At 34.1% G+C, this 22698-nt stretch overlaps 2 long non-coding RNA genes across 2 annotated transcripts; both read right to left on the reverse strand.

Annotated features, from left to right (window-relative positions):
• Positions 1–1504: 1504 nt before the first annotated feature.
• Positions 1505–6693, reverse strand: LOC135446484 (uncharacterized). The gene is made up of 3 exons (XR_010439824.1): positions 6603–6693; positions 6007–6127; positions 1505–1607 (listed from the first exon to the last, which is right to left on the reverse strand). It is a non-coding gene; the product is annotated as an uncharacterized LOC135446484 (long non-coding RNA).
• Positions 6694–7266: 573 nt separating this feature from the next.
• On the reverse strand, positions 7267–16455 carry LOC135447053 (uncharacterized). The gene is made up of 3 exons (XR_010439988.1): positions 16320–16455; positions 7654–7735; positions 7267–7318 (listed from the first exon to the last, which is right to left on the reverse strand). It is a non-coding gene; the product is annotated as an uncharacterized LOC135447053 (long non-coding RNA).
• Between the last annotated feature and the right edge of the window lie 6243 nt (positions 16456–22698).

A 22698-nucleotide genomic window follows, 5' to 3' on the forward strand; every position in this document is an offset into this window, starting at 1 on the left:
AGACCTTTATTTGTCATTGTAGTATTGTTTCCTCCAATCTGTCTTTAACATCCATCCTCTTCTGACCTGTTCTTTCTCTCACTTTTCTTTCTATAGAGGCAGAAGATTTGGGCTAGGAGGGATTTCTGCAACCAATATGTAGTTCAAAATATATTAGATTGGTGTGAGTCACAATAGAATTACTTGGTCTTACATTGTTTTGGTTTTTTCTCCAGAACTCCTGTGGGACTTGACTCTTACCTGAAGGTTTCTGTCTTTTACACACATATTTTATGTTATCTATTAATTATATTGTTCATTTTACAAGTAGAAAATATAAGCATTTCCTGCCTACTACAAAAAACTCAAGTACCTCCAAAGAGTTCAGATATTGAAAGGGAAACACAAATACTTGCATATTGTATTTTTTTTAAATAAATGAAAATTTGTGAGGCTTTATTTAACATTTAGTGCCCATTTTGAATTGTCTTGCATATAGCTTCCCAAAGTAATAAAAAACCCAAACTTCATGAATGTCTCTTCATTATTTTCATTGTAGATTCTACCACAGTTTACAAAGACTTGGATGTATTAATGAACTTAGGTGACTAGGTAGTCTTGCTGACCCTTAGAAAGTTTGGGTAAATGCAATTTAAACAATTTTAAGCAACAACTGGTTATAGTTAATTTCTATCACATTTACTTTTGGCAGTCCCAAGGTCTATATGAATGGTAGCTGTCTGTTGAAGCTGCTGTTGTCTTATCTATTTTCACTCCATCTCATTTCTTCCCTAAATACCATTTGCCTTTTTTGATTCTTCTCACCTTTCTGTTTTGTCAGTGATGACCTCAGTAAGTCTTTGGAAGTGCAAACTTATTCCAACTGCCCTTTAAAGTCATAAAGTAGATTTCTGTCACATAAATAAACAACTATATGGTGGAATTTATCATTGCAGACATCCTTGGCTTCCTGAGGGTCAGTAGCAATAATAATAGCAATAATAATAATGAACATTTTATGAAAAAATGATAAATCTTATGAAACAAAAGCACTTGGAAGGAATATTAAAACTCATGCCTAAAGGCATAAACAAACCTCTAACTGATGGGTTGAAGAAAGAAACTTTTTCCTCAGGGCAGATTTTATAATTGCTTAGCACATGTCTTCTTCCAGCTTTCTTTAAAACACATTATGGCACTGAGAGTCACTGCTAAAAACAGAATAGCAGAGTAGATGGAGAGCTGGATTGTTTTCGAAATGACATTTTTTGTAGCCCACATCACTTTAATGCTGTTTTCATTTAGCTACTCAGTCCCAGAGTTTGCTAAACAGATTCTAAGATGACCCTTTTCTCAGCTATATTTTTTTCCATTTTATATTTGCTGCATAGTTTATGCAAAGTTAACTTCAGCAGACTCTCTGCAGTACTTACAGCCTCAGCTATGTCTTTCACCTCACAGCCTCATTCACACATTCTGTTCTCAGGCTACTAGAGTTCTGTTTTGTTTTTTCTGTCAGTCTTCTGTCCTTTCTGGCTTGGTTTCTATCTTTCTTGTGGCTTTTCAAGTCTTACTGAAAGCTTTTTTTTCTTTCTGAACAAGAATAGTTGGCACAAAATTCTGCTTTGCTAAGGAAAAGAAAAAAAAACAAAGAGAATATAAATTAATAAAATTGGTAGAGGATCCTAGTTTTCCTTCTAGGATTTTATTTTCTTCATACCACTTTTTTTACAGCAATGGGCTGTTTTAATCCATACCAAATTGGTAAAAATATTATTTTTAGCTGATACAGATTAAGTCTATTAACACTGTAGGAAGCTATAAGGAAACAGCTTCTTAAGAGATCTGTCCTAACATCTGTAGGGTAAAAAAATAGGTCAGTGTCGCTGAAATAAATTAAATATTCTTACAGGATGAACTGGGTGGTCTGGTTCTGGTAAAAGAAAAGTCTTTTATTCTTATGAATTTATGTTGTAATATATTAAATTGATTTTGTGTCTAGAAAATAGACCAATGTAAATTTACCCACTTAAGTAAATAATTTTTTTCTTTATGGATATCAATTTTACATGCATTTTTTCATCCAGGTGTGAATCAACTATTTACTTTTTTTGTATCATAAATTATGCAGTTTAAATAAGTATTATTTATATAATACTGATGCAAATAAACTGACAGACTCTAAATCTTGTATGAATTCTACAAGTATGATTTACTGTACTTCATAATCAGTTACAGCTTTTGGTTTTCATAAGTAAAAATTTGTTCCAGCATTTTCTTTAAGTTACTATTTCAAGCAAGACTTTCAATTCTCTTGTGATGATCCAGTAAGTAGGTGCCAAAAGAAAATCTGTTGTGATAAACTCTTTTTGTTTCCAGTTCTGGTCAATCTGCCAGTGATTGTGCATATCAGCCAGATCCTCACAGGCTTCTTAGTGTTTTATATGATGTTCTAAACTGGACATTGCTGTGCAGTTAATCTTGCTTAAAGGGTTTCTTTAAACATTACACACATGGAGTTTAGTACTGATGTGTCTCCCCATATTTTATTCTGTCTATGATTTGGTGCAGCTAAATGTGCACAGAACTGAACAGCGGTGGTAGTGTTGGCAGTCTTTCTGTGATTATATTTAGTTGAATGGGTGCTGTGAATATTAAACTCCCCCATACATACAAAAACAAGATGCACGAAGGAGCCAGCCCGAGGATACCAGTAATAAAGTAGTTTAAAGATAAATTGAGTGGGACTTGCATTTTGAAAATGAATTCTCTATTCATGTCTAGCATTCATGGGTGTATCCCTTTTATTCAAAGTAATAGGAAATTATGATTAAATCTTAAAACACTCCGATCAGAGACTCAGGGAGAATAAGTATTCCTCTAGTTCAGAAACTTAGCCAGACATTCTTTGTATTAAACTAAAATATGGTTGTATGAAAAATTGCTTCTTTTTTTGCAGTAGTTTAAAAAAATCATCTATGATCATATCAGGATAAATATTTTCTGAATCTTTCCCTGATTTTTTAGTTTCTAACTCACTTGCAGGCAAAACAAAGGAATAGAGGGCTGAGATTCACATTACTGGAAGGAGAAAGGGAGTAGCTGCCCCAGGACCTCAAGAGCTAGTCTGTGCAGAGGGGAAGTATCTGAGTTCAGGCTTTCACAAATGCAGGGTACTCAGAGGAAGATGATGTTCTCAGTCTTTTTTATGACATTGTATCAATAATTAAAATGACCCTAGAATCCTCATTTCTTAATCAATGTCTTAATCATGAAATCAGACACGAGCCTCTTTCACGTTTCTGTATTGTGCATTCTTTCACCTTCATCAAGCTCACTCAGTCCCAGACAGAAACTCCACTCAATATTGTCAGTGTGGAGCTGGGACCCACCTACCCAGCAGTGCTGAGCCCCTGTCCCTGGGAAGCAGCTACAGGGCAAGCTCAGCTCTGCACTGGGCTTGTTCATGGGTCCTCTTCCCGGCTCAGAGCAAAAGTAGAACAGCAAACTGTAGATATAACTTGTCTCATTCCTGTTCTAGATGCAAATCTCTATTGAAAATGGAACGGGATTGTGCTCAAAATCTGTTCCAAATATTTTTATTTGTTCTTCTCCATTCACAAACTCTTTCTGAGTCAAGACCCTTGAACATTCTTATGACAACTATTCAAAATCTTTCTCATGTGTAGGCAATAGTGCTTGTACCCATCCTCTCAGACGCCTTCCATTTAAATGTTCCCGCTCCTACAGTGGCAAAAAGGGATGCGTTTGTTCTGTCAAACTCTGATTCATCTTAGTCTCACCCTGTTAATATGGAATTTGAGGAGAAAATTCAAGTTTTTGTAATGAAACCCCAAGAGTCAGAAGGAAATAAAAATTCTTTTACTGTTCTACTTTGTTATACATAACCAAAAATTAATTGTTCCTCAAATTAAATGTAATTCTTCTAATGACTCCTTTTACTGAATATATCACCATTTCTGCTGTAACTCTGCCTTTTAAGTCAATAATCTCAATGCTTAAGCAATTGACTATATGTTGTTTTCCTATAGTTCACAGCTAGGGAAATTAATTCTGTTAAGACTCAAAGCAAATGTTTGATTAAATGGAATTAGTTTACTGCTACATGAACAAATCTAGGACAGGATTTAATTACATTTACAGAAATTTAATCTAATGAATCAGGTTGATTTTTTCCTAGTATTTAATGGACCTTACCAGGATCAGTAAAACTAAGTCACCTAAAATACTAAAGCAATTTCTTCTACACTTCTCTTTGAAGGAGCAACCTATAAAACTAATTAATAGCTATACACAGTGTCTACAATCATATGAAGGAATTTTTGTTTCTTTTCCCCTTCTTCTGTGTTCTAGGTTACCATCAAGATTGGCTCTGTGTAAACACATTAATGTGTTTGCAGAAAATAGCTGCGTAATGGGCACATTAAGAACAGATTAGCCACATTGACTTTCTAATTTGGTGTTCTGTCTTCAACAGTGGTCAGTGTACTGAGTGTAGCAAAAGAAGCACAAGATTTAGTAATACTGGATAAGTACATGATAACTTCTTAAAAGAATATGTCTTTAAAAATATTTGCCTTACTGTCTTGAACCACAAGGAATTATTTCCAGTCTATCCATAAGGTATAATTGTGCTTAACGACACAAACACCTTTGCCTCTTCTCTCTCAATAAAATTTCAGTTTTACTAATATCTCATGGCAATGAATGCATCATTCTAATATTCTAGCAAGAAATCAGATTCTTTCTGGAGCTACAAAAATATGGAAGGGATCTTTTTTCATGTGCAACTGCCTAAATACGTTGCAAAATTTGTATTGCCTGCAGCATTCATAAATAATAAACCATGGCTATCCTATGCTCTTTCACTGGTCCCATGTCAACATCTCTTTTTTTGAGCCCTTTTGGTGTTAATAGTTATTTTCCTTCTGCTTTAGATGTATGACTCTTTGTATTAGTTTCTCAGATTATAGTCTTTCAACTAGAATGTTTTAACTCAAGCAACTTTATGAACTCCAATATTAAGTTTATAATATTAAAAATTATTTACCTCTGCTCTCATTTTGTAATCTCATTTAAATAGGAAAAAAGCCTCAGTCCTGTACAAGTCCTCTTCATACTTTTCCAGGTTTACATATAACATTTTTATAATAAACTTTTATTATCATAAGTGAAAACTCAGGATTCACTTTTTGTTTCTATAAGAAATTGCTATAACAATTAGAAGTAGAAATGTAATATTTTGAGGATTTAGAAAACTATTTTGGTTTTTAATTTTTTTAAAGTGCAAATGTATTATAAAAATATTTCTAACAAACAGGTTTTGAATATTTTTTTAAATCAGGTTTTAAATTATAGCCTAAGAGGAAATAATGTCTAGAAGGTCATATGCTTCAATTAGGATATGTTAAAAGTCTTTCATTTTTTATAATATTAATTGCAAAATCATACATTGCTAAAGCCAACAAGCATTTCTAGACTTGAATCTTATTTACACAGCATTAATGGAAAAATTACCAAGGCCATATAAAACTTCTACTCAATTCTTCACTTTGAGGAGACAGGTGAATGTATATTTCCAGTACCCAGCAATTTGGCTTTTACTCAAATGCACATTGCCTGTTGTCACAAGAATAACAATCTGTTTACCAAACTTGATCTTGTCAGTAATCTATTATATTTTAGATGTAAAATAAATTCTAATGCCATTTCTGTTTCCTAGATTATTTCATCTAGCAAAAAAAGATTGATTGTAAGAAGAAATTATTCCCAATGTAATGAGCTAGTGCAAACAATTTATGACCTACTAATTGCTTGGACATTTTTACATTTTGTAGCTCTTTTTCTCCTGGATTGTCATCTGGATTAGGTGGCATTTGTTCTCTCTAAGGCAACTTAAACCCTGATTAAAGTGAACAGTATGTGCATGTGGGTTTAGTTGATGTAGCTCAAATTTATGCACAGAGACTACCTGGAATCAATAACAGCAAAAGAATTGTTACTTACCTGAGAAATATTTTTGCAACCACTTCTACACATACGTAGAGCTATTCAAAAGCTATTCTGATTTCTTCTTTCTTTTGGATTATTTGAAGGTACTTATACGTTCTCATTGAAGCTTGCTGTTCTGAAAGAAGTTATTAAAGAGCAAGAAATAGATAGTTGGAAGATGTGTGGCATAATAAAACAGGAAACTGAGGAGAGAAAATAGATAAAATAATCTGAAAGTGTCCTGGGTAAGTAAAGAGGGAAAAAAAGAAAAAAAAATTGCAGGATATTTAGTACTCCTGCACACATACCAATATCCATACAATTATTTATGTATGTACACAGTCACACATAAAGAAATATAGTCACACAAGCAGAAATATATACAGATGTTTCCAGGGAATGACAGAAAAATTATGCAGCTTGATAGGCTTTTCATCTTTGTCACTTTCAGATTCTTTATCCCAACCTCAGTTGCAATAATGTTACTATATTTTGGCTTCTATCACATAGGCATAACAGGATTCTCAGTGCTTTAAAAAAAGAGTTCATCCAGAATTATATCTTATTTATATGGGCAAAAATGATGGAGATGAGGTTTTATAGACCTTTACCTTCAGTGCTGTTTCCTGAGGAGAAAGCTTCTTGGCTCAAAACTATGATTCATTTTACTTAGAAGTAAGATCACAAAGATGATCACATTCTTTACTGCTTGATTTAGAGTACACAAATCTAAGGAATATTAGCACTAGAGCTGCTAAGTCCCTGAAGATCTGAGTATCTGCAAAAGACCACAAGAAAAGAAAAAAAAGGTATATTTTAGAAACACCCTATTATGAGTTATGTAAATTCCGATAGCTGCCTGGCTAATAATTATCATGCAGCACCAAATCCAAAGCAGCTGTGTAGAATACATTAAAAGCATATGTCAACTGATTAAAAACAATCTTAATCAGAAATATTCATCAATTATGGCTATCTGTGTACTCCTACACTGCTAACCCCACTACATGTGGATTAACACCAATTCCAAAACTGTGTGATATGTTTATCCATGAAGCAAAACTAAACAAGAAAAACTGTGCTGATTTAATGGTGGGAGACACACGGGTTTGCAGAGAAGAGACAGGACTTGCCAAGGAGTCCACACTGGCCTTGGTAAGAAGCACAGAGGAAAGGGCAGCTGGAGCTGCTCTCTGCCAAGCCAGCATGATCCATCCTACCACCGAGCACACATGGACGAGGGGGAACACTCACCAAGTGAAAAGGCTGCAGAAAAACATCTCACACGTGGGCACAGAGAGTGGCAAGTGGGCAAACACACTCTTCTCTTTAGGAAACAGAGAGAAGTCATTTTTAGTCTTCACAGGAAGATCAATTAGAAACTCTTACAATTAGCTTCAGCCTAAACACTGCATAGATAGAAATTCTTCAAGACAGATTAATTCACAAGAATTAAAATAATGACCAGGATCTCTGCCCTTTTACCTGCTAAGTACAGGGACTCATCCTGAATTATTTTACATCAAAGTGTTCAAGAAACTGTATGAAAGAACAATTAACTTAAATGAAAATACTGTTCATTAACCCCTTTTGACATTAGAAAATAAAGCACTTTAGAGAACTGATACTGAAATTAAAGTTAATTAAAACTAGAAGACATACCTCCTTGAAAAAAATTGTATCTCTTAGGTCACCAGACACCTCTTATTCTAGTTGTTAGATTCTTCTTTAGCTCGCTTTTTCTCTGCATAAAAATGAAAAGCAGTAAATATAAAATGAGGAGTTGCTAAACATTTTCTTTATATGACCATAGCAACCTTCCATGATAACAGCACATTTCCCTGGAAAATAGAATTAAAGTGATTCATGCTACTGATTATAAATAGCAGTCATTCAATTAAATAGTCTTGTTCAAGTCAATGACATTACTTTTGTAAGAACCTAATTCTGGTAAATATATACTTTTACGTTTTATATGCTTTATAGCAGAAATACAATATTAAATTCAGACCCTCTTAAAATGAAACATAATTTTGGGGTCACGAAATGAAAAAAAAAAAAAAAGGCAGGACAAAAGGTAATAACAATTGCAAAGAGCTAATGCATTGGATCTTGACTCTTTCATTCCAATTAGCTGGAACAACTTCAGGGGAACACTTGGTTCCCTCTTGCCAAAATGTGACAAATTCATGAAAGAACTCCACAGTTTACAGGAAAAGCAGTAAGATCAGTGTGGTCATACATCATTCATTTATGGTAATTAACAGCAATTCTAATTTTACATAGAAATGCAACTGAAATACAGAATTAAGATTGGACAGCCATTTTTCAAAATCCCTGCACTGTTAAGTCACAAATCTATTCACAGCTAAGGAGTGCAGACTTCAAACCAATATATCTAGATTCTGATGATTATTTATGTCTGACATCAGTGTGATTTAGACACCCAAATCCTACAACCATTCTGAACATACCAGCCTGAATTACAAGCTTCTGGATCAAGATAAGCCCCGAAGCAACATAGTGAAACCACATTGACAACATCTAGAATTTTTGTGTATATAAGATAGGCTATACATTTGAGCTGAAAGAGAATCAGAGCAGACACCTATAAATAATATCCAGGCATGTTACAAGGTGCTTAAGATAGAATTTTTCAAATAAAACAATAAAAACTACTTTTATTGTCATCATGTCTAACTCCTTGTTCTCTGAGGCCATGTGTATCATACAGCCCAATCCCTTTCAGAAGTGCTCTCTTATAAAACTGGTTAGACGACATAGCCAAAACAGACTTAAAAGAAAACCACAAGAAGAATTAGATTCTAAAATAGGCTACCAGAACCCTATTCTTCTAATGTTTGCTGTATTTGCTTCCATTGTCCTTGGTCTTTGATTTGTGTGCCTTTGCTCTTTGGCTGGGATGATTTCTCTGCAGCATTTGACCAGCACTGTTCTTCTTTTGATAAATTTCTAGCAAGCAATTACATGATCTATGAGCTAGATGGAAAAAGACAGAATTTTTCAGCAGTCTGGTAAAATGAACTCCCTACTTTTCTGATTACTCCAGCAGCTGCTGTCTAGACTTCATCTAGATGACTGGAATTGAACAAAGAATTCAGGTCAAGGGTATAACAGTGACTTTTTCTGTATTTCAGTACTTGAGTGGAGCACTTTCTACTTCCACAAATTCTTGAAATTTATAGGACTAAAAAAGGCAAAGCTAATTGCAGCAGCAGCATTTGTGATGGAAACATGGTCACAAAGCAGAAAATAATTTAGATACAAGATTGGTAGTACACCTTTGTCAAGACAACTTTAATTTTTATTGGAGTCTCACAGATGGAAGGACAGTAACTCACACATCACTGTACTACAACCAGTGGCCTGGGAGCCTGCCCCAAAGAGTTCCCAGTTTCCCACCACCTTGTCTGTCGAGTTCTGCTGCTCGTGTAAATGTTCAGTGTAATTGCCACAGACTTGCTTTGATGCCTCAAGTTTTCACTAAAACAAAAAAACCAACAAGCTTTGAATCTCAACAGTCCAAAAGGCTGACATTCCAAACTGGATCAAAGTTCAGAATATTTTATGTTCAGACACTGCAGCACTTGTATGATGTCCAAAACAATGCATTCAATCTCTGTCCCATACTCAGACAAAACACCAGAATCTTTGCACACAATAGAGCCACAGACCTTAAACCACCTGGCTGATCAAAGTAAATTACCATACTGTCTAACATTATAAATTAGAGTTAGGAAATAATTGTGCCATAATTTTTGCCAAAGTTCATGGCTCATGGGAACAGATGGAGTCTTACTATTTTTGCAGTAGAGTAGACTCCTGATGCCATGGAAAAAGAAAAAATACTGAGATATAATTTTTTTTTCCCTGTATTTACTGCATCCTTCATGACTGCATTAATTAGCCCTCAATACTGAATTGGACAATTTTCTGTCTATACAGTTAATCAAATCAAGATTGATTCCTTGGAGCTGATCATCCCAGGTAGTTAAAAGTGACTTTATGCAACTGAAGGTCCCAAATAGCTAAGAAGAATAATTTTCGTCCCCACTTAGTTGTGATACATCAAAATTATGAGAATAACTGATGTGTAATTGAAGGACTTTCTGTCAAACAACTTGAAAAAAAATAAAAGAAAGAAGAAACTGAAATAAGCTATCAGTTCCTCTTCACATCTCCAGAATGTAAAACACAATAAACCAATTGCTGCCTGATTCAGTTTTAGCCTATTAGTTATTTTACTTATTATATTTTCTCTTTGAAAATTAAATTGTTTTTTTCTTGGAGGCCTTTTAACATAACGTGAAGGATTATTTTTACTATTCTCACCTTGAACAGATGATCTTTCGTTTAGCTGTATTCTCAAGTCATCATTCACATGCCCCCCTGTAAAACTCAAACACACTGTCCCAGAATGGAAATTGATTTCTCAGCACCATACAAAGCCCACCTAAGTACAGTAGGCATGAAATGTTTGAATCTCAGGCTTGCCTCCAATAAACCAATGAAAAGAGAAAGAATCGTTCTTCCTTTGTGGGATACTTTCATGTATTAAAGACAGTAGTAATTAAAAAATATATAATCCCAAAATTTGGAATTCTGTCCCATTCAGAACTCTAACTTAAAACAAAATAGGCATCTTTAATACTGTTAATAATGTTGAGTAAAATCAGAAAATTTTGGTGCATAAATTATTTTAAAATGCTTTCTTTTTTTCACTATTTGAATATCTATTACCACTATTTTTTTATATTATCTTTCTTTCCTAATATAGGAGTTTTAGCACATTGAGATATCTGAAAACAAAAGAAACTATTCTGAAAAAAACCTTCTTACTCAAAACATTCTTACTGTTATATTTAATCTGCTGGAAGAGCAAATAAAAATGCTCCTAAGAAAAAAGGGGAAGCATCATTGAGGAAGTTACCACACAAGCACTCTTTAAAGCTAAGTAACAATAATATTTTTTATCCATTTTGTGAGCTTATATCAGAAAAAATATCTATTATAAATTGTAATATGCTGAGAAGAAATGCCAATACAAAATGCAATTTTAATGGCAATGATCATCAGATGAAGATACAGAAATAACACCAAATGCACAGCATAATTACTGGAGGCATTGAAAACAGCTTTAAAACAGCAATCAATAAGAGATATTGCTGACCCTGCAGAGTGTATAACATTCAATAAATATCCAGGCCAACCTACTAGCATTTTATTAAAATGAGTCAATAACAACACTGTATTGTCTATTAGATTGATCACATCTGATATGACCACCAACATGACTGCTCCCAAAGTTACAAAAAAATTCCTAAGATAACTAGTGGAACAATTTCATGCCTGTAGTGGTGGTAAATTAGCATAGAAATTGTGCCAGTGTAATTAGACTGCTTAAGGTCTTTAAAAAAATAATAGCATTATCAGTATACTCTCTCATGTTGCCACAGTAAAACCAATGTAAAAGCAGTTTGCTGTTAATCACTTCTGTAAACATATAAGGAAGGAATACACACACACACAGAAGATGCAGGGGGGTTATATCTTCAATCACAGCAGATTTAAGCTACTAGAATCAGTCAGCTTATAAACTACTTTTAGATCCCCTTTTTTTTCTTTTCTTCATTGAATACTTTCTTTCCAGAACATTAATTGAAACAAAATCTCACAGGGAAAGAAAAAAATATTAAAAAAAAAAAAATAAAAAGAAAAAACCAGACCAAAACACTGTTACACAAACCAGCACACAAATGTGAGAGAGAGAATTCTTCAAGTCAAAAGGAATATATATCCAGGCACATGTGTGGTTAAATAAGAATGTCTGAAACATGGCAAGCAATATTTATGCTGTTATTTGCAGGATTCCATATTCTAGCTTTATGAGAACACATTCAGATAGGTTTACATAATGTACCTGACTTCAGATGAAAATTTTGCAGTATTTCTTACAGCAGCAAGGAAACGTGCTAATGAAAAGGAATAAGTTGTTTATAGGCTGCAGAAACATTTTGACTGAAATGTATAGATTATTAATAATTGTAATAATAATAATGAATAATAATAACAATAACACAAATAGATCAGCTGTTTTCAATGTAGTCAAAGTGAGATTTTTTTTCTGTTTTACTGCTGTGCTTAAGATCAACTTTGACCTTTTTTGCTTTATGTTGCTACTTTTCAGTAATCCATAAGTCTGAGAGCCTTCCTTACAAAGACAATAAGGACGTAGCTTAACCATCACTCAATTAATTGCTGATCTTTCTATAGAGTTGATTTAATTTAATGTACAATCATTCATATGATAACTTAAGTAAAATGCTAACATTTGAAAATCTCTGAGAAGAAACAGATCCATTCTTTTATTGCTGTAAATATTCACTACAACAACATAAACCTCAATGTAGCTCGGACTTCAGAAAAGGTTTGCAGAAGAATAGCTAACTGCATTTTCATTTTCATTATCACAACTTGGATTTAAAGAGCAACAAATACACTAGAGACTGCTCTGTAACAGAACTGATAAAGCCCAAAATCTTTTGGTAAAACAGGGTCTATTTTCTTGAGTTACAAACACATTTATGTTCTTTCAACCTAATAATATTTTTTGATTGTACTTGCAGCACCTGCCTCATTATATATTATTCCTTGAATCCGTTACAGACAATACACACAGAAAGCCAGACTACATGAACAAAAATGCTCTTAAAAACACCAGTAATACTAATCAGTGTTCCCTTTATTCTTTACAGATTGCCACTCAAATATAGCTTTTAAACTGTCACTATTTCCTTCATCATTCTTTTACAATCCATATTATATTTCCAGTCTATTGGTAAATCGGCATCACTCTTAGCAATTTTTTTCTCTGCCTTTTTGTGCTATGTCATGAAAAATTCTTAAAATATATGCTTCTGTAATTACATTGTTAAATAAGACTAGGAGAGCCTCTTCTTTAGTTGTTTAGTTTAGTTGTTCTTTGATTAGTTTGGTTTGGGGCTTTTGCTTGATGTGGAGATACTGAAATAACTTCCTAAAACCTGGGTGAGTTGTGAGTAGATTTTTACTTGGAGTTAACAGCATTACTCACAGAGTCAGGTAACTTTTTAAATTATATTGAATTTTCGTCTACTGTATAGCTGTGTCATCCTTGTGTGGAAGTGTCATCCTTCTACCATAAATTTAAGAATTCTACATGGCAATTTCATTGACTTCAGTAAGCAATTATTGTCCACACAATCAACATGGATGCTTTTCTATTCAATAGATTTTTTAATTATACAGTTGGGCTGAGATCCATGAATTGTTGACATTGTTCACAGCTTCCTTAGGGTCTGGCTCACTGAAGAAACATAAAGCAGATAACAACAATCTAGATTACTTACTATCATCACGTTAGATAAAGCTTTCAGAAATTTCTCTTTGTGGTGAATACAATGCTCAAATTATGCCAGAAAGCCTTTTATACTTTGAGTCCTATTTTATTGGCCTATTTTATTGGCCTTTTCTTTATGAGTTAAACAAAACATTAATAATGATTTCTCAGAACAAGATTTCCATTAGTGGCATAAAGATTTACACCTCAAGGGCTTAGGTATAATTGTTCATGATTGCACAAGTTAACTGAATATACTGTGTTTGACAGCAATATGCTTTAAAAAGCAGTTTATTTAGTAATAAAAATGTGATAGAGTGGTTGAAGTGGCTCAGAAGTCTGAAATTAATCAACCACCTTTTCAGAGTTGTACTTCCTCTTCTAGAGCTATAGCTCTGCTATTTGTCTCCAAATGGTAAATTGCACTGTCTCCAGAAAGGCAATATTTTAATAAAAATTTTTAACAATAAAATAATTCCTTTCTGAAGTCCCAAAATGTAAGTTAATCTCCTTACCTTCCACCTTCATAATATTTCTCCACTCAAAATTTCAGACTTCTCATTCAATTAGGGGGAAAAAAAGCAAAATGTCAAACCTTCTTGGGAGGAGAGCATTTTACAGGTAGCTGAATAAACTTTTTATTCTCTCTCCCCTTCAGAAAAATCAATCTACATATGCATTTATTTGTCTGTTGCTCTGACCTATCATTTTGGTTGCAAAAATACCTAACTGGAAAATAAGATTCCTTTGCTCTAAAAATCTGCAAAGGAATGAGAGCCAGACCTTCAGCTAAACATTCAGACCTGGATGTCAGCTGAAAACATTGGAAAAGAAGATCAAGACCTACGAAGCTATCAAGATTGATAGTTAAGTGTGGGAAATTGCCCTCATCAAACACCGTACTCAAAATTGCTGCTCACATACTCTGAGTAAAATACTGGACTGTATGGAGGTGATAAACTTGGATGACACTAGTTCTCCTTTGTTTAAGCAGAAGAACTTCAGTATAAACAATTTTTGTTTAGTCAGCTTTAGTTGGCATGCAAGGCTGACACCACTCAGCAACAATCTCAGCAGCCGAGACTGGTAAAGTTGCCATTTCCCAAGAAGCTGGGATGGCAATGCACAATGAGGAAACACAGCCTTTTGGCATCCCAGATCCTGACTAAGAGGCAACAAGGCCACCTTTTTCTGCTGCCAGCTCACCACTTTTACAGGACACAATATCTACCTCTCCTGCAGGGAAATTAAAGTTCAAGTGGAACCCCAATTTGGTAACAGACAGAGGCCCAAGAAGCCAGTTGTAGATTCAATATCTATGGCATTTGCACAACATATAGAAATAAAGCAGCTGCTGCTATAACTACCAAAACCAACCAGGTCCAGGTTATATTCACAACGAAAAGGTTTTTTTTTTCCTCATAAAAATACTGGAATGTGCAACAAGGAAAAAAATAAAGGAAAGTTCCATCAATCCTCACATCAATCTTAATTTAAAGTCATATCCAATGTGTGATATTGGCAGGACAGCTGCACCGGGCCTACTCATTTGCCAGACCAGGAAAAAAGGTGAAACCAACTCATCAGCTGAGCTTAGGCTGCTACTGAACCCTCTGGAGCAGGGCCATGGTGCACCACACTGCACAGCAGCTGCCCAGCCAGAGGACAAGTGGGTAAAAAAGAGGCTGCCACAGATACAAGAGGCTGCAAACAGATCCCTTGTCCCAGCAGGCAGGGTCACCTGCACATGTCCCTTTTTCCTACAAAAGTGGGATCTCTTAGAGAAAAGTGAGCATAAAAAGTCTGCTTGTTGCTGATTGGACATTGAAATTCAGTCTATTTTTTTGACGGAGCATTTTTTTTAAACCTCTTTAGTGACTGAGTTGCTGTTGTTGCTCGTAGAATAATATACTGACGTATGTTGAGAGCTGAACAGTCATTCACAATATATTTATGGATGCAATTCATTTTAACCATGATATCCTGTGGAAGAAAGGCTTGTGCAACCCACAAGACTTCACAGGCACATCTTTCTCTTACCTCTGCATCAATGTCTGTCACACAGCTCACCTCAGAATACTGATTTAATCTACTGACTAATTTCAAAAGAATTTGAAAAAGGGGTGTGTTCCCAGATTCAGCATCAAAAGATATTCTTCATCAGTTTCAGTTGCACTGAAAGGATGCTGTGATCCATCACAGATAATTAGAAATAGCCGCAGATGACTACGTACTCACATTAATGAGGTGCAAAGCACACCTGCTAAGGAAACAATGGGAGTGTACAGCATGACCTACTTTCTTCCTCACTGTTATTCAGGTTACAGATTTGGGGCTAAATAAAAGCATCGCTTGAGTTTTGAAGGTACTGAATATGAGAAAGCATTTTGATTAACAATATTTTTTCTTGCACTTTAATATGGAGTTTTAAAGCCTCTATCTAGAAAAAACACCCAGATGACAAGAAAAATAGCTAATGTCAGTGACAGTGAAACAATATGAGAATACTAGGTTCAAGATACATAACTGTTGCTCATACCACCATCACAAAAATTTCACTATGCATTTTAACTAGGTAGAAGGACGAAACCACTGTTTTGCCTAAAAGTAAATGATGAAACCTCATATGACCTAGCAAAGGCTTCTCTCCCATCAAGTCTGAGGTCTAAAGTATGATCAAAAATTTAAGCAGAAAACATTTCCAGCCAGTAATGAAAAGGGAAGAGAGAAATGGAAATAAAAATTGTGAGGTGCTGTGACTGATATACCCATAGTCCTCGATATCCGTACTCTCGACTGGGAGAATGATATTCAAAGGTATCAGAGTACCACAAATTTAAAAGTTTGTAAAAATCAATGGGATAAGTTAAGAACAGGTGTGATTCTACAAGCTTTAAATAGTCTTACTAATGGGTCATACATTACTTACTTTTCGTCATCAATGATGAGCCAGTTCAACTCAGAAAAATTAACAAAATATTCATTTCCCTGAATATTTCCATGTCTCCTTTTGGAAATCCTTGTTTCCCAAGTGAATTTTTTTTTTTTTTTAATGTGTACTTTCCAGGAAGTTGCATTCCTAAAATAAAATATGTAAATTCAATTTAGAAACAAGCCATGAGTCTTTGTACATTCCAGAACACAGATCCAATACTAGGGTGGGTAGAGCAGGAAAATACAAAACAGACATTTCATGAAGCTCTGGAGATTAGAAATCCTGCAGCTTCCATATAATTCAAGAGCTACCCCAGGGAAGATGAAACTAAGGAATAGATAAGTACCTACTGCAAAGCCTGAAAGAAGATCACAGCTGCCCACAGGCTGAAGACAAAGCTGACCATGTTATCAGCATCATTTTGACAAAACCAAAACAGAAACTGAAATAAATATATTGATTTTGAGCCAGAAAGACTATGCTCAGTCAGTCTTTATCTCTTTCTCAGAGCTTTTAAAACTGGTATCAATTATTTTGAGGCAAATTTCTATATACAATACCTCAAAATCATTTCATTTTCTTTTTACTTCTCCTTTTTGCGGATGAAATCACTCTTTTCAGTCCTCAGGTTATGAACTAAAAGATCATAAATTGCATACATCCTTCTTCTATCAGCTTTCACAGCAAATAGCATCATCTATTGAAACCTGTCCCAGAAGCTACCTTCACATATGGTTCATTCTCCTCTTGCTTCTAATCTAAGATTATAGCAGAAGGCAGAGGTAAAAGCCTTCATGTGGTCACCATACTAAGAACTATAAAGCCAACATACTGTTGCATAAACAATCATGTAACAACAATAAATTTATGTATATCCTTTTTTAAAGGAAGTAATATGGCAAATTCCATTATCTTCTAATTAATTCAGGTAAACAAAATAACATGTTTGTACTTTGAATATTATACATACATATCTCTGATAGTTTTATTACATATCCTATGTAAAGCAATATTTGAATCATATCGTTATATTCATAACTATATCCATGTTGGGTATTGACTTCTGCTAGGAGGCTAGACTTGCAGGAGAAGGAAAATGCCAAATCTTGCAAAAGCAAGTGATAGAAAAATACAGACATTGCTAGTTCAGGCTGACCTTTAGATCAATGACCTTCTTCTGCCCTAAAGCATCTGTCAACAGGAAGTGCCACAAAACACCATTGCTAACCTTTGGTCTTTAATTCTCCTCTCTTACTATGCCCTGCAATTCAGGTTACATCTACTCTCCCCTGAGCCATTAAAAAACTCCTGGATTTTGCCCATAGGGCATTTATTGCATCTCTTACTTTCCAGTATTTGAAAAGCCAGATGGCAATGGTAACGCTCACTTTCTCTGACGTAATTTTCTTGGATAAAAATAACTGTCAGTCTGCATGGTTTTTAACAGTAAATAATGAATTTATTCAGTGCTACAAACAAACCAGACTGAGTTTTAGAAAGAATCAACAATATCGAAATCTGCCTGTTTTAAAACTTCAGCAAATCTGCTTGTCAGCAATGAACTACAGATTGCCAACCTGCCATTTCAAATGAAAAACACCTCCAACATTCTTGAATAGCGTGAATGAAAGTTGGGGTTTTTTCCTCCTTCTCCTTCCTCACTTATTTTGTCCTTCCTCACTTATTTTGTGGATGCTACTTTATTAGAACTTGAATTTAAAGTTCATCCCAGTATTCATGACAGACAGATATATACAGTGACAACCTCAAGTACAGTGCCATCACTCACACTGATAGGACTTTTGCCTAGCAATTTAATCTTGTTCTGACTAGCCACAAGGCAGCTACATGTAATTAGTGAATAGAACAAAATTTAGATTACTTTTATATTAAATTGCTTTATAAGCAAAGGCACAATTTTCTGAGAAGTCTCTTTTGAGTTTTGCTCACATAGGAACATCAAAGCCCAAGTAACGAAATGAAGATGTAGACTCAGAGAAAGATTCATCATACAAAAAGGTAGAATTTTTTTATCATGTGTAGAGTGAGACTGCAAACAGATATGATACAGGATTTCATATGATAAAATTAAAGCAGCTTGGACTTAAAGAGGGCAAAGGATGTTATAACAGCCCTATTCTATAAGCAGAGCAGTATTCTGAGATTTCAGGACAATTGTTTAACAACCAAAGGCTTTGACTTTGCTGTTTAGCTTTTATCCAATGGTTTATGTTCTCCTAACCATTAGGCAACTTTCTGTTAAATCACTTACCCACTATATAAATTAATGGTTCTGCCATTCTGAGGTATGTTTATATGCATAAAGAAAACTGTTGAATTTACTGGAAGTCTGAAAGCACAGGCACTCAAAGTGAAGTAGATGTGCAGCTGGGAAAGAACAGAAAATATTTTTTAAAAACCCACCAAAAAAACCAAAAAAACAGAACCAAAACATAAATTAAACACATACATTTTTAAAAATAAAAATCATTAAAAATAAAAAAAATATCATTAAAAATACATTTAGAGCTGTGATCATCCTCTGTGTTGTGAACATGGTTTTGTAGGCACAGCTACACTTTAAACAAATATATGAAAGTTCAGTTCTTTGTTTTAGAGAGAGGTTAGTATTCCTATGGCAGCCATTTGCAGAATATCCATCTTATGTGTAGAGCAAGACCAATTACTTCCTGTTTGGTGATTTTTTTAATATTATAAAACAGTCTTAATCACAACACTTAACATTACTTCTAGAATATCCTACAGAATCTCCATTCTGAAGTTTTACGTTCTGGCAGAATTTTTCCTTTAATAGAATCTATGTAGAAAAGTGGATGCTTCAATGGAGCATCCCTGGACCTTGCCATACAATAGTGAATGGGATGGTTTTGGTCTTGCATCACACTCCAAATAAAGAGATAAATATCAATAATGATTGCAGTCATGTAAACAGATTGATATCTTTTTAAACAGGTCAGTATAATTCTTAAGTTTACATCATTACACAAAAACAATATCTTCAGAAAATGCCTACACAGAAAAATAACAGATTTTTTCATACAGCAGTATGCTTTTTAGTTTTAGAGCACAGTTTATAGGAGTGAAAAATGCAAGTAAGCCTCCCACGTAAAACACATTTTAAAACCAACCATGTGGAACACTCTCCTAAACTTTACATAGAGAAAAACAAACCAGGACAGCATTTAAATACTTCTAGTGTCAAAATGTTAGGTCTTTGATAATGGGTATATGTGAGAAGGTTAGCTACATCTATTTTAATATTTTTGACAAACATTTCTAACCTGCTGAATGAGCACCTTCCTCTCTTTCTCATTTTCAGGAGAGAGACAGAGGTTATGAGCTGTTTAAGGGTCCAACCAGAGGTTGCCCTTTCTATAATTGGTGCAAAAATCTATTTTAAAAAATGATGTATCTTAGCTGATTATCTTACCTTAGCTGATGTAGTTATTTCTTTAGACAGCTTCATGCTTGCAGTAGCCAATTTCCTCTGGAATATCAATTTCTGTGAGCAGGAATGAAACATACATCAAAGTAAATAAAAAGGATGACACTTTTAGAATTAAGTAACCATTATATACTTTAAATCTTTAGTCCAGATATTACTGCTAAGTTCATTTGTTCCACAATTATAATAATTTGTAACAAACATTTTTGATTTTCAGTCAAAGAATTTTTAATGATTTCTAAAAGATGCAAGATTAGACCTGATCAGAAAATTTTCAAAGCAAAATGACAATTTTTTAAAATAGAAGCTCTTCAGAAGAAAAGATTGCAAAATCTTGTGCCAGAAATAAACATCCTGTGACTCCAAGATATTCTTGACCACACCAGGATGACACACTATAATGTCTTGCTGATGCTCAGTGTACTTTCAGGCCATGAATCTCAAAGTCTTGGTTCAAATGAGAGACAAGAACTATAGACTCCTATGAAACATGTCTGGATCAATAACTTCTGTCAAAGGGTTTACATTTTGCATAGAAAAAGGACAGGTGAATTCAGCCAGACAGGGGAATGGGACTAGTCCTCTCTTTCATGCACATAGAAAGATGGACTTCTCCAAGAATTTTTTTCTGTAGAGTGCAGTAGGAAAAAAAAATCAAAATTAAATAAGTCCTGCTATGATCAACACTAAACCATCTCTTTCACAATTTCTACACAAGGGTTGTAACTAGAGAGCATTAACATCAGGTTCCTTCAATTTTACTGGAAATCACTGTTAAACATCGTAAATATTTCATCAAATTTCTTGTAATCTGGGACACTGCATTAAAAATATTTAAATGAGTATCTGAAAAATTGGTTAACATAAAACCTCAATTTAAAAGTGACTGCAAATGATAACTAACAAAAAATTAAACTGAAGACAATATATATATACACACACTTACTTGTGTCCTCAGGTAAACATAGCATAAAATTTTTTTTAAATGGAAACAAAAATATGCAAATTTAGGTGACACATGCATGTGAATTTTCTGATATGTTTAAATATACTACTAAAAATCTGTGTTCTCCATGGAAAATTTTGAAATATTTTACTGAAATTTTTCCCAGTTTCAGATACCAAACATGAAAAAGCAGAAAGTAGCACCAGAGAATTAGCTGTCAATTGCAATAATGGAACAAATATTGAAAACAATTTAACAGGATCATTCCTATCTTCTCTGTTCTCTTCAACAACAGAAAAGTTTTGCATTTCTGTTTCTCTGCCTATTTTATTTCCAAATGTAATACAACCTGATTGTTTCCTAACTTCAATAATTTATATTTCAAATAAGGTTTACAGTGTAGGTAGACAAAGAAAGGGAGTAGCAGAAACAGAAATCCCACTGACCAGTGAATGATCTATACATTTAATCTATAAAAATGATCTAGTTTTATAGATTAAATGTACAGAGAATTAAAAACCTCTCCAGAATGATAATACTGAGGATAGGTGGAAGAAAGACTGTAGGGAGAGACAAGGTTCAAGACTTCTAGGCTAAGAATCAGAAGACATTTATTGAAATCTATGATTAGAACATGTATTCCTATGTAACTAGGACACTTCATGCAAAACCACCAGATGGACACAATTCCTAAACAGCATGTAAGAATTAGGAGCAATGATCAAAGATGCTACATTATTTTTCCCCTAGAAGAAAAATCTTTACACAACACTAACAGTACAGAACCATAAAGCATTTAGAGAGAGACATAAAGCAGTCACATGTCTTAAGATAACTTCCAAAAGTGTGATACACAATATTGCATCCCTACAAACATGTAGATATGCAGTCTCAGTTGTACTGAGGTGCAAAATGTACTTGGACAGCTCAGCTATTAATATCACCATATTTTCTCCCCAAACTCTACCTATAGTACCTGATTCCCAGACAAGATGATCATTATATTAATCTGGATCTCATTTTTCATATATAAACACAAATTTTACAATGCATGTGACTTCCCAGAGCTCAAAGAAATGCCCAGACACACCTAGGAAGTGAATATAGCTTCCAAGAATGGCCCCTAGCTTTTCTTACAACTCATTTTCCTCTCATAATTTTAAGTCTTTAATAAATGAAGATCAGGAGAAAAAAAAAAAAAAAGGAAAAAAGCCACCCAAACAATACCATTAATTAACAAAATCATAAAAGGAAACAAAAATTTACTGATTGTCTATCTCAAAATTCAACCAAGGCTGGGACAAATCATTACTTCAAGTTCACTTCATAGGAAGGCATAGTAAATGCATTCCTATGAAGTCTGCTTTATAAGAAGGTACACTTCTGCATGCACACTTTCTTTTTAGAAAGGTCAATTAAATGCCAGCAGTGTAACTAAAAATGAGAAATTGTTTAACATTCAGCTGTTATACCTTGCCTGTTGGTATACATTACACTTAATTATACACTTCACAGTCATTTCAGAAAAAAAATTCATAAAACATTTACAAAATATGTTCAGCCTGTTAGTCATAACTACTTTTTTAAAATACTTTCAGAAATACAAATAAGTGGAAATTTACTCTACTTATTTAAATTGGTTTGAGTCCATAAAGAGTCAGCAGACAAAATATCTTAAAAGCCCCTGGAATACCCATTGTATCTTCAAAGATACAATTACGAATGAATAAAATAAACTATCATATATTTATGAGATTTTTTTTTCTTTGACAATCTATAGCTGCTATTGAAGGATTCAAAAAATAGTAAATGCATTCCTATGAAGTCTGCTTTATAAGAAGAAAAATGCATATTTTGTAAACTGATGCAACTTCTGATAAGCTGGCAGGAAATGCCAGAGGGGAAATCACAGACCACCAGGTGTTTTTTGCACAGTAGTCAATAATACTGTCTGTATTCAA

This window comes from Zonotrichia leucophrys, chromosome 4 (genome assembly GCF_028769735.1).
Source record: "Zonotrichia leucophrys gambelii isolate GWCS_2022_RI chromosome 4, RI_Zleu_2.0, whole genome shotgun sequence".
Lineage (NCBI taxonomy): Eukaryota > Metazoa > Chordata > Aves > Passeriformes > Passerellidae > Zonotrichia > Zonotrichia leucophrys.